Source organism: Marmota flaviventris, chromosome 20 (assembly GCF_047511675.1).
Source record: "Marmota flaviventris isolate mMarFla1 chromosome 20, mMarFla1.hap1, whole genome shotgun sequence".
NCBI lineage: Eukaryota > Metazoa > Chordata > Mammalia > Rodentia > Sciuridae > Marmota > Marmota flaviventris.
Window position 1 is genome coordinate 21942513 of NC_092517.1, and position 12340 is coordinate 21954852.

The following is a 12340-nucleotide window of genomic DNA, read 5'->3' on the forward strand; positions in this document are numbered from 1 at the left end:
GAATGAAATGGAAATCCAAATCCAAGAAGCCTACAGGACACCAAATGTATAAAATCACAACAGACCCACACCAAGACACATTATAATGAAAATGACCAAAACACAAAATGAGTAGAGAATTTTAAAAGCCACAAGAGAAAGGAATCAGATTACATATAGGGGTAAACCAGTTAAGTTAATGGCTGACTTTTGAACACAGACCCTGAAAGCTAGAAGATCCTGGGACAACATATTTCAAACTCTGAAAGATAATGGGTGCCAACAAAAAATCTTGTATGCAGCAAAACTAAGTTTCATATTTGAAGATGAAATAAAAACTTTCCATGATAAATAAAAGTTTTAAAAAAATTACAGCTTGACAACTGGCACTACAAAACATCCTTGGCAAAACATTTAATGAAGAGGAAATGAAAACCAACAGAGGGAGGTAGCACACTAAAGTAAAAACAAATCAAAGAGGAAAGCCAAGTCCAGTTAAATAACAAAAAATGAACAATGAGGCTGGAAATACAAACCATGTCTCAATAGTAACCCTAAATGTTAATGGCTTAAACTCACCCATCAAAGACACAGGATAGTAGACTGGATTTAAAATAAGACCCAACAATATGCTGCCTACAGGAGACTCATCTGATAGGAAAAGACATATGCAGACTGAAGGTGAAATGTTGGAGAAAAAATCATACCACTCACATAGACCTAGGAAGCAAGCAGGGGTTTCCATACTCAATTAAAGTAGACTTAAAGCCAAAGTTAATCAAAAGGGATAAAGATGGACATTACATACTGCTCAAGGAAACCATACACCAACAAGACATATTATAAATATATATAACCAAAACAATGGTGCAGCTATGTTCAAACAAACTCTACTCAAGTTCAAGAGTCAAATTGACCACAACACAATGATCTTGTGTGACTTTAACACACCTCTCTCATCACTGGACAAATCTTCCAAACAAAAGTTGAATAAAGAAACTATGGAACAATATCACAATTAATAACTTAGACTTAATTGACATATATAGAATATATCAACCAACATCAAGCGGATACACTTTCTTCTCAGCAGCACATGGATGCTTCTCAAAAAGGGACCATATAGTATGCCATAGGGCAACTCTTAGCAAATACAAAGGAGATACTACCATTTGTTTTTATCAGATCATAATGGAATGAAGTTGAAAATCAACAATAAGGAAGAAAAATTCCTGCATCACATGTTGACTGAAAAACACGCTTCCAATGAACAATGTGTTAGAGAAGACATCAAGGAGGAGATTAAAATATTCTTAAAGAGGTAAATGAAAACACCGACAGAACATATTGAAATCTCTGGTACACTATGAAAACAGTACTAAGAGGAAAATTTATTGCATGGAGTTAATTCCTTAATAGAAGAAAGAGTCAACAATTATATGACCTCACACTACATCTCAAAGCCCTAAAAAAAGAAAAGAAAATCAGCAGGAAAAGCAGTAGAAGGCAAGAAATAGTTAAATATCAGAGCTGAAATCAATGAAATAGAAACCAAAATAAAAAAAAAAAAAATCTTTGAAAAAAGTGACAAAACTAAAAATTGGTTCTTTGAAAAAATAAATAAAATTGACAGACTTTTAGCCATGCTAACAAAGAGAAGGAGAGATCTCAAATTACCAGCATACATGATGAAAAAGGTATTATCACAACAGACACTAGAGAAATACAGAGGATAATTAGAAATTATCTTGAAACCTTGTACTCTAATAAAATAGAGGACAGAAAAGGCATCAATAAATTCCTAACGTCATATGGCCTGCCCAGATTGAATCAGGAAGACATACACAACTTAAATAGACCAACATCAAATGAGGAAATAGAAAAAGCCATCAGAAGATTACTAACTAAGAAAAGACCAGGACCAGAGGGATATACAGCCGAATTTAACAAGATCTATAAAGAAGAATTAATACCAATACTCTTCAATTTATTTCAGAAAATAGAAAAAGAGGGAGCACTACCAAACTCATTCTATGAGGCCATATCACCCTGAATTCCAAACCAGACAAAGACACCTCAAAGAAGGAAACTTCAGACCAATATCTCTAATGAACATAGATGCAAAAATCCTCAACAAAATTCTGGCAAATCGAATACAAAAATATATCAAAACCATTGTGCACCATGATCAAGTGGGATTTATCCCAGGGATGCAAGGTTGGTTCAACATACAGAAATCAATAAGTGTAATTCATCACATCAATAGACTTAAAGATAAGAACCATATGATCATCTCCATACATGCAGAAAAAGCATTTGACAAAATACAACACCTCTTCATGCTCAAAACACTAGAAAAACAAGAAATAACAGGAACTTACCTCAATTGTAAAGGCTCTCTACACTAAGCCCCAGGACAGTATCATCCTAAACAGAGAAAAACTGGACCCATTCCCTCTAAAATCGGGAACAACACAGGAATGCCCTCTCTCACCACTTCTATTCAACATAATTCTGGAAACACTGGCCAGAGCAATTAGATAGAGGAAAGAAATTAAAGGAATATCTATAGGAAACAAAAAACTTAAACTAGCAGTATTTGCTGATGATATGGTTCTATACCAAGAAGGCCCAAAAAAACTCCACCAGAAATCTTCTAGAACTAGTAAATAAATTCAGAAAAGTAGTAGGATATAAAACCAACACACATAAATCAAAGGCATTTCTGTATATCTATTAGTGACACATCCTCTGAGAAGTAGATGAGGAAAACTACCCCTTTCAGAATATCCTCAAAAAAATAAAATAACATACTTGGGAATCAACTTAACAAAAGAGGTGAAAAATCTATACAATGAAAGCTACAGAATCCTAAAGAGAGAAATCAAAGAAGACCTTAGAAGATGGAAAGATCTACCTTGCTCATGGATAGGCTGAATTAAAATTATGCAAATCTACACAGCCTAATTTTTACTGAATTTGCCTTTGAGGTTTTGCTGATTCTTTTATACCAGTAGGTCAAACAAATTAATTTTTACAATTTTCACTCTTTTTATAGACAAACAGGAAGAAAATTCCATAGGAAGGACACCAGTTCCTTATGTCCCCAAAATTTTTATACGCCCTTCTGACACCCAAGAGTGATTACTAATTTTCTAGTAATGTAACTAGTAACTCCTTAACTATGGAGGAAAATGTGTTCCAAAGTGATACTACACCACTCAGGCTTGATGAGAAAATAATGTGGGGTGCCTCTAAAAGAACAGCCCAGCTGAGGGGCTGCATGATGGCACCTTTAATGCCAGAAGCTCAAGAGGCTGAGGCAGGAGGATTCTGAGTTTGAGGCCATCCTCAGCAACTTAGTGAGGTCCTAACCACATTATAAAGGCCCTGGCTCAGAGTAAAAAAGTAAATAAAAATCATTTAGGAGAGGCTTCAGTGCTGAAGCACCTTGAAGTTCAACCCCATTCCCAACAATGTACACAGGGAGATGCAAGGTGTCACGTTCAGTAAGCAGAATTTCTTGGCGTTCACCTGCTTGGGTCTCCAGCAGCAGGAATCCTGCTTCTCCCCAAAGTGGATGAGAAAGAGATTGCATTACTACTCAATAGTGGACAAAGAGCCCAAGAAAAGTAGAAATTTGAGTGCATTAAATGAGGAAAAAGGAAAAAAAAAAATAGAGAAAGGTGCTTGCAGGAGGAGTGGGATTAGCATACAGGGTAGAAAAAGCTGAACACTTCTAAAAACAGGCTTAGTGCAGGAAACCCGGAGACTGAAGGCCCACCTACCCTAGTCCATATGGAGGCTGTGGGACTCAGTAAACTGGCCCAGGGAGGATACCCTGAGCTTACCAACCACCAGCTGGGAACTGAGCCAGGTGCCATGGTGGGATTAATGTGCACCTACCTAAAGGTTGCTGGGAAGTAAGATCCTGGGGTCTGTGGGGGAGATCACATGATTTTACCTGAGACTAGCAAGGACACAAGAGGCATCACAATATGATCGTTAAATTATACTACAGAGCTATGGTAACCAAAACAGCAAGTTATTGCCACAAAAACAGACATGCAGACCAAGGAACAGATTAGAAGACACAGAAACAAACCCATGGAAGTATAGTTATACTAGACAGAGATGCCAGAAACATACATTGGTGAAAATATAGCCTCTTCAGCAAATTGTTTTGGGAACAAATGGAAATTAATATATAGAAAAATGAAATTGAACCCCTAACACTCACTTTGCACAAAAACCAAACTCAATGTGGATCAAGAATGTAGTCAATAGACCAGAGACCCTTCTCCTACTAGAAGAAAATGTAGACCCAGTTCTCAATTATTTCAGCTTAGAAACCAACTTCCTTGACAAGACTCCTGAAGTTTAAGGAATACAGTCAAAAATCTATAAATGGCATGAGGCGAATCCAAGATGGCAAAGGAGAGGAGATACCATTTCTGGCTGCTCTGTGCATGAATTCGAGAAAGCAATCAAGTGGCTTCTCCACGGGGTCTCACCCTGACAGTACACAACATCTCAGAGTCTCTAACAGGACCCCATATAGAGGATCTTCATAGAATCTACCAGATCTGGGAACACTGAGCAGATCTCAGAGCCTCTGTGTTCTGGTAAGACTCCAGACCCGGGTCCCAAAGCCTGCAATTTAAGCACATGCATGACTCCCAAGTGGCAGAGCAGAAACACCAAGTCAGCACCTCTGCAGAGCACCAGAACTCCAGACCACGCTCCAATCCCACACAAGTCACCAGACAGCAGTCTAGCCACCACACGAGGACATCCCAGCTTAATGTGGGAAACAGATGGACCTCATCTTGGAAAACCTTTCTTACCATCTATTAGTATGTGTGGCTACCAGCCAGGTCTGTGACTGAACAGGTGATGTATTGTGATACTGGGAACTGTCACCATTGTCCTTCCCCACAAACAAGGGATCTTGGAACTACACAAGACCACTACAGATCAATAGGGTAAAAACTAACACACCAGTCCCACAGAGTGGGAAAGAAACATGAGAAACATAAAAGACAAGGGAAGAAAGTACCACAAACAATTCAAGACAACACATTATTAGAAGAATTAATAGAGATAGCATAAAAATGACAAAGATTTCAGGATTTACATGAAGCAGATATTCTGGAGACTCAAACAAGATATCAGACAACAAAGTCAGTGAAAGATCACTTTGACAATGAGCTACATAAACAAATCCAAGAAGCAAAAGATCACCTTTACAGGGAGACAGAGGTTATAAAATAAACAAACAAATCCTTGAAAATGAAATAACAAACCAAATTAAAAACACTAATGAGAGCATTAGCAGCAGATTAGATCACTTAGAAGACAGGACATCAGAGAAAGACAAAGTATATCATCTTGAAAAGAATGTAAACAGCACAGCAAGACTGATTTAAAAAAAAAAAAAAAAAAAAAAAAAAAAAAACATGAGCAGAATGTCCAAGAAAAATGGGGTAGCATAAAAGGACCAAATTTAAGAGTTACTAGGATAGAGGAAGCCATAGAAGTCCAAACCTAAGGAGTTAGCAATCTATTCAATGAAATAATAGCAGAAAACTTTCCAGACATGAAGAATGAATCAGAAATCCAAATCCAAGAAACCTACAGGATGCTGAATTTGCAAAATTACAACAGATCACACCAAGACACATAATGAAAATGCCCAACTTACAGAATAAGGAGAGAATTTTAAAAAGCCACAAGAGAAAAAAAAAATCAGATTACATACAGAGGTAAACCAATTAGGATAATGGCAGATTTTCCAACATGAACACTGAAAGCTAGAAAATCCTGGAACAATATATTTCAAACTCTAAAAAATAATGGGTTCCAACTGAGAATCTTGTACTCAGCAAAACTAAGCTTCAGATTTGAAGAGGAAAAAAAAACTTCCATGACAAACAAAAGTTAAAAGAACTTATAGCTAGAAAACCAGCACTACAAAACATCCTTGGCAAAATAATTCATGATCAATAAATGAAAACCAGCAATGAAAATCAGCAGAGGGAGGTAGTACACTAGAAGAAAAACGAATCAAAGAGGAAACCCAACAAAAGTTAAATAACAAAAATAAACAAGTATGGCTGGAAATACCAACCATGTCTCAATAATTGGTGGCTTAAACTCACCAATCAAAAGACACAGGCTAGCAGACTGGATTAAAAAAAAAAAAGACCCAACAATATTCTGCCTCCAGGAGACTCATTTGATAGGAAAATACATACACAGACTGAAGGTGAAAGATTGGAAACAAAATCATACCAATCACATGGACCTCAGAAGCAAGCAGGGGTCTCCATACTCATATCAAATAAAGTAGATTTCAAGCCAAAGTTAATCCAAAAAGATAAAGATGGACATTACATACTGCTCAAGGGAGCCATACACCAACAAGACATAACAATCATTAATATACATGCCACAAACAATGGTGCAGCTATATTCAAACAAACTCTTCTCAAGTTCAAGAATCAAATAGACCACAAATAATGATCTTGTGTGATTTTAACACACCTCTCTCACCACTGAACAGATCTTTCAAACAAAAGTTGAATAAGGAACTATAGAACTCAATAACACAATTAATAACCTAGACTTAGCTGACATACAATAGAATATATCAACCAACATCAAGTAGATACACTTTCTTCTCAGCAGCACCTGGATTCTTCTCAAAAATAGACCATACACTATGCCACAGGGCAACTCTTAGAAAATACAAAGGAATAGAGATACTACCATGCATTTTATCATATCATAATGGAATGAAATTGGAAATCATTAATAAGGACAAAAAATTCCTGCCATACCATGGAGACTGAACAATATGCTACTGAATGAACAACGGGTTACAGAAGACATCAAGGAGGAGATTTAAAAGTTCTTAGAGTTAAATGAGAACACAGACACAACATATTAAAATCTCTGGACACTATGAAAGCAGTACTAAGAGGAAAATTTATTGCATGGAGTTCATTCCTTAATAGAAGAAAGAGCTAACAAATAAATGACCTCACATTACATCTCAAAGCCCTAGAAAAAGAAAAAAAATCAGCAGCAAATGCAGTAGAAAACAAGAAATAATTAAAATCAGAGCCAAAAATCAATGAAATTGAAACAAAAGAAATAATTGAAAAAAAAAAATGACAAAACTAAAAGTTGGTCCTTTGAAAAAATAAATAAAATTGACAGATCCTTAGCCACACTAATAAAGAGACATAGAAAGAGAAATCAAATTACCAGAAGTAATAAAAAGGCAATATCACAGCAGATACTACAGAAATACAAAGGATAATTAGAAATTATTGTGAAAAATTATACTCTAATAGAATAGAAGATAGTGAAGGCATCAATAAATTCCTTAAGTCATATGATCTGCCCAGATTGAGTCGGGAAGATATAACACAACTTAAACAGACCAATATCAAGTGAGGAAATAGAAGAAGCCATCAGAAGATTCCCAACCAAGAAAAGCCCGGGGCCAGACAGATATATAGCAGAGTTCTATAAGACCTATAAAGAAGAACTAATACCAATACTCTTCAACCTATTTCAGGAAATAGAAAAAGAGGGAGTACTTCCAAATTCATTCTACAAGGCCAATATCACCCTGATCCCAAAACCAGGTAAAGACACTTCAAAGAAAGAAAACTTCAGACCTAATGAGTATAAATGCAAAAATCCTCAATAAAATTCTGGCAAATCGAATACAAATACATATCAAAAAGATCATGCACCATGATCAAGTGGGATGCATCTCACGGATGCAAGGTAGGTTCAACATACATAAATCAGTAAGTGTAATTCATCACATCAATAGATTTAAAGATAAGAATCATATGATCATCTCAACAGATGTAGAAAAAGCATTTGACAAAATACAGCACCACTTCATGTTCAAAACACTAGAAAAACTAGGGATAACAGGAACTTTACCTCAACATTATAAAGGCTATCTATGCTAAGCCCCATTCTAAATGGAGAAAAACTGAAGGCATTCCCTCTAAAATATGAACAAGACACAGTTCTTGAAACACTGGCCAGAGCAATTTGATGAAAGAAATTAAAGGAATAAGGAGAGGAAAAGAAGACCTTTAACTAGCACTATTTGCTGATGATATGATTCTATACCTAGGAGACCCAAGAAACTATACCAGAAAATTTCTAGAACTAGTAAATGAATTCAGCAAAGTAGCCGGATATAAAATCAACACCCATAAATCAAAGGCATTTCTGTATATCAGTGACAAATCCTATGAGAGGGAACTATCCTAAAAAAAAAAAAAATAAGATAGTTTGGAATTAACTTAATAAAAGAGGTAAAATAAGATCTATATAATGAAAACTACAGAACCCTAAAGAGAGAAATCAAAGAAGATGGGAAGTTCTACCTTGCTCATAAATAGGCAGAACTAATATTATTAAAAATGACCACACTACCAGAAACAGTACACAGATTTAATGCAATTCTGATCAAAATCCCAATGACATTCCTCAGCGAAATAGAAAAGGCAATCATGACATTCATCTGGAAAAATAAGAGACCCAGAATTGCTAAAGCAATCCTCAGCAGGAAGAGTGAAACAGGTGGCATCACTATACCAGACCTTCATTTTATTTTATTTTTTTTTAGCCATCACAATAAGTGTTTTATTATGACTCTCACTATGTCTATCATGATGAATGTTCCATGTGAACTCTAGCAGAGTTTACCCAGAACTCTGCCGTTTTGGGGTAAATTCTTCTGTAAATGTCAATTAATACGTCATATTGGTTGATAGTGTTGTTCAGGTCTTATATATACATGGTGATTTTACATTTGCACATTCTGTCAATTACTAAGGTAGGAATATTGAAGTCTCCATCTGAGTAGAGTGATGGTTTTGTCAATTTTTCCTTTCTGGTCCTGCTTTATTTATTTATTTTTTTTTTTGAAGTTTTGTTTTTTGGTACATTTAAGGTTGTTATGTCTTTTTGGAGAATTGACCACACTATTATTGTGAAATAAGCTTGTTTACCTGTGTTAATATTTCTTTTTCCATATTCTACTTTATGTGATATCAATATAACTAACCAGTGTCCTTTTAAAAAATACATTTTTAGTTGTAGATGGACACAATACTTTCTATTTAATTTTATGTGGGGCTGAGTATAAAACCCAGTGTCTCACATGTGCCAGGAAAGTATTCTACAACTGAGCTACATCTCCAGTCCCTCAAGTGCCCTTTTGATTATTCCTTTCACCACACACATGCGTGTGTGTGCACACGCATGCATGCATGTGTGCATGTGTGTGCACGCACACACACACACACACTCTCTTTTAGTCTTTTAACATTTTTATGTCTTGATATTTAAAGTGGATTTCTTTTAAACAGCTGGGTTTCACATTTTAGTCTAATCTCACATTATTTGTTTTCTATTTGGTATATCTAGAGTATTTTTATTTAATATAATCATTGAAATTGTTGTATTAAAATCATCTTATAGCTATTTCCTGTTTGTTTCATCTGTCCTCCTTTTTGGATTGTTTTTCATGTTTTTATTTTATTCCACTATTGGCTTATTATTTATACTTTTTAAAACATCTTTGTTTTAATTTTTTAAGTTGTAAATAGACACAATACCTTTATTTTATTTATTTATTTTTATGTGGTGCTGGGGATCGAACCCAGTGCTTCACACATACTAGGCAAGTGCTCTACCAATGAGCCACAACCGTAGCCCTATAATACATCTTTAGTTTAAGCCAACATTAAAATTATCTTATTTGCATGAAGTATAAAGATCTTATGACAGTATTATCCACATTCCATTGTAATATTAGTATTATTTAATTTTACATATTCTCTGAACACACAATACCTGGGTACTTTTGTGTTGTGTGTATTTATATCTATACCACAGAACAATAGTATGGTACTGGCACCAAAATAGGCTGGTAGACCAATGGTACAGAATAGAGAACACAGAAACTAACCCACAAAATTACAATTATCTTATATTAGACAAAGGTGCCAAAAACATGCACTGGAGAAAGGAAAACATCTTCACAAAATGGTGCTGAGAAAACTGGAAATCCATATGCAACAAAATGAAATTGAACCCCTCTCTCTCATCATGCAAAAAAGTTAACTCAAAATGGATCAAGGACCTAGGAATTAAACCAGAGAATCTGCATATAATGGAATAAAAAATAGGCCCTAATCTTCATCACGTGAGGCTAGGCCCTAACTTCCTCAATAAGACACCTATAGCATAAGAATTAAAACCAAAAATCAACAAATGGGATGAATTCAAACTTAAAGGTTTTTTCTCAGCAAGGAATCAATGTGTGAGGTGAACAGAGAGCCCACACTCTGGGAGCAAATCTTCACCCCTCACACATCAGATAGAGCTCTAATCTCTAGGGTATATAAGGAACTCAAAAAGCTAGGCACCAAAAAAACAAATAACCAATCAACAAATGGTCTAAGGATCTCAACAGACACTTCTCAGAAGAGGATATACCATCAACAATTATATGAATAATGCTCATCATCTCTAGAAATCAGAGAAATGCAAGCCAAAACTACTCTAAGATACAACCTCATTCCAGTGGCAGCCATTATGAAGACAAACAACAAGTGCTGGCGAGAATGTGGGGGAAAAGGTACACTCATACATTGCCAGTGGGACTACAAATTAGTGCAGTCAATTTGGAATGCAGTATGGAGATTCCTTGGAAACCTGGGAATGGAACAACCATTTGACCCAGCTATTCCTCTTCTTGGACTACACCCAAAGGACTTAAAAACAGCATATTACAGGGACACAGCCACATTAATGTTTATAGCAGCACAATTCACAATGTCTAAACTGTGGAGACAACATAGATGTCCTTGAATGAATGGATAAAAAAGTGGCATTTATTCACAATGGAATATTACTCAGCACTAAAAAATATAAGATCAGGGCATTTGCAGGGAAATGGATGGCATTAGAGAAGATAATGCTAAGTGAAGTTAGCCAATCCCCAGAAAACAAATGCCAAATGTTTTCTCTGATATACAGGGGGGTGACTAAAAGTGGGGTAGGGAGGAAAAGGATGAGAGGAAGATTACCTCTAGATAGGGAAGAGGGGTAGGAGGGAAAGGGAGGGAGAAGGTGAATAGCAAGGATGGTGGAAGGTGATGTTCATCATTATGCAAAATACATGTATGAAGATGTGAATTTGCTGTCAACATACCTTATATACAAAGATATGATAAATTGGGGTATAATGGTGTATTAAGAATTGTAATGCAAAATAAAGAGCTCATGTATCATAGCATCATTTGGCGTGAACATACTTTATATACAGATTTATGAAAAATTGTGCTGTGAATGGATGATTATGAATGTAATGCACTCCACTATTGTCATGTATGAAATAATTTTTTTTAAAAAAGGAGGAGAATGGGTATAGCACTAAGGCCAGATGGTCAAAGTTGTCACCACCCATTATATAATGCAAACTCATTTCTAGTCTGGTTACCAGTGGGAATGGAAAAGTACTGGGGATGTCAGTAAGTCGCATGCAGGGGCATGAAACCATTGCTACCGATTGCATCACCTCCTCATTATATTCATGATTATCTGCCATTGTTGATGAGCCATTGTCAAGCGGTCCCCAAGCTGAAAAGTGATCACACGTGCGGCTGCCCCATTTGCATGGAGGAGACAGCAAGCCCAGATGGATTCCAGCACTTTATTACCAACAGGAGCAGCAAAGATGAGCCACATGTCAACCCCCAGACACCTGGTCCCATGGGGTGGCACCACCTGTGGACACAGGTGCTGGGGGCTCTGCTGCTGGGAAGCCAACTCTGTGCTACAGCCAAGTAGGTTCATGAACTCACACGGAAGCTGAAGAGAGTGTTGGTGACAACTTGTCTTCCTGTTGGGAAAAAGTTCCTGTGGAGTTTATTTCAGTTTTCCCTGTGGCTCTGTCAATGACGACATTTCATGTTATGGCACATCTGGAAACAGCCTGTGCCTCTCTTCTCCCACAGTCCCGTCCACAGAGACTCCCCTGGGAGCTACCCAATGCACCCCCAGGCCTGCGAGGACCACTATGCTCATTTCCTGTAAACCCCCAACAAGGCGGCAGAGCCCCTCGACCATCCTGTGGGGATGGCCTGGGGTTGGGGTGCTCGGTTCCCTCTTTGATGTCCTTGGCTAAAGCCATAGCAAAGCTCTGAATTTAAACTTCATCAGCCCCAAATGTCTGTGTGGTCGAGGACGGAGCTGCTGGGAGGTGGGGGGACCAGTAAGGGGGGGCCTGGGAGCTGAGGATGTGGCTCAGGGT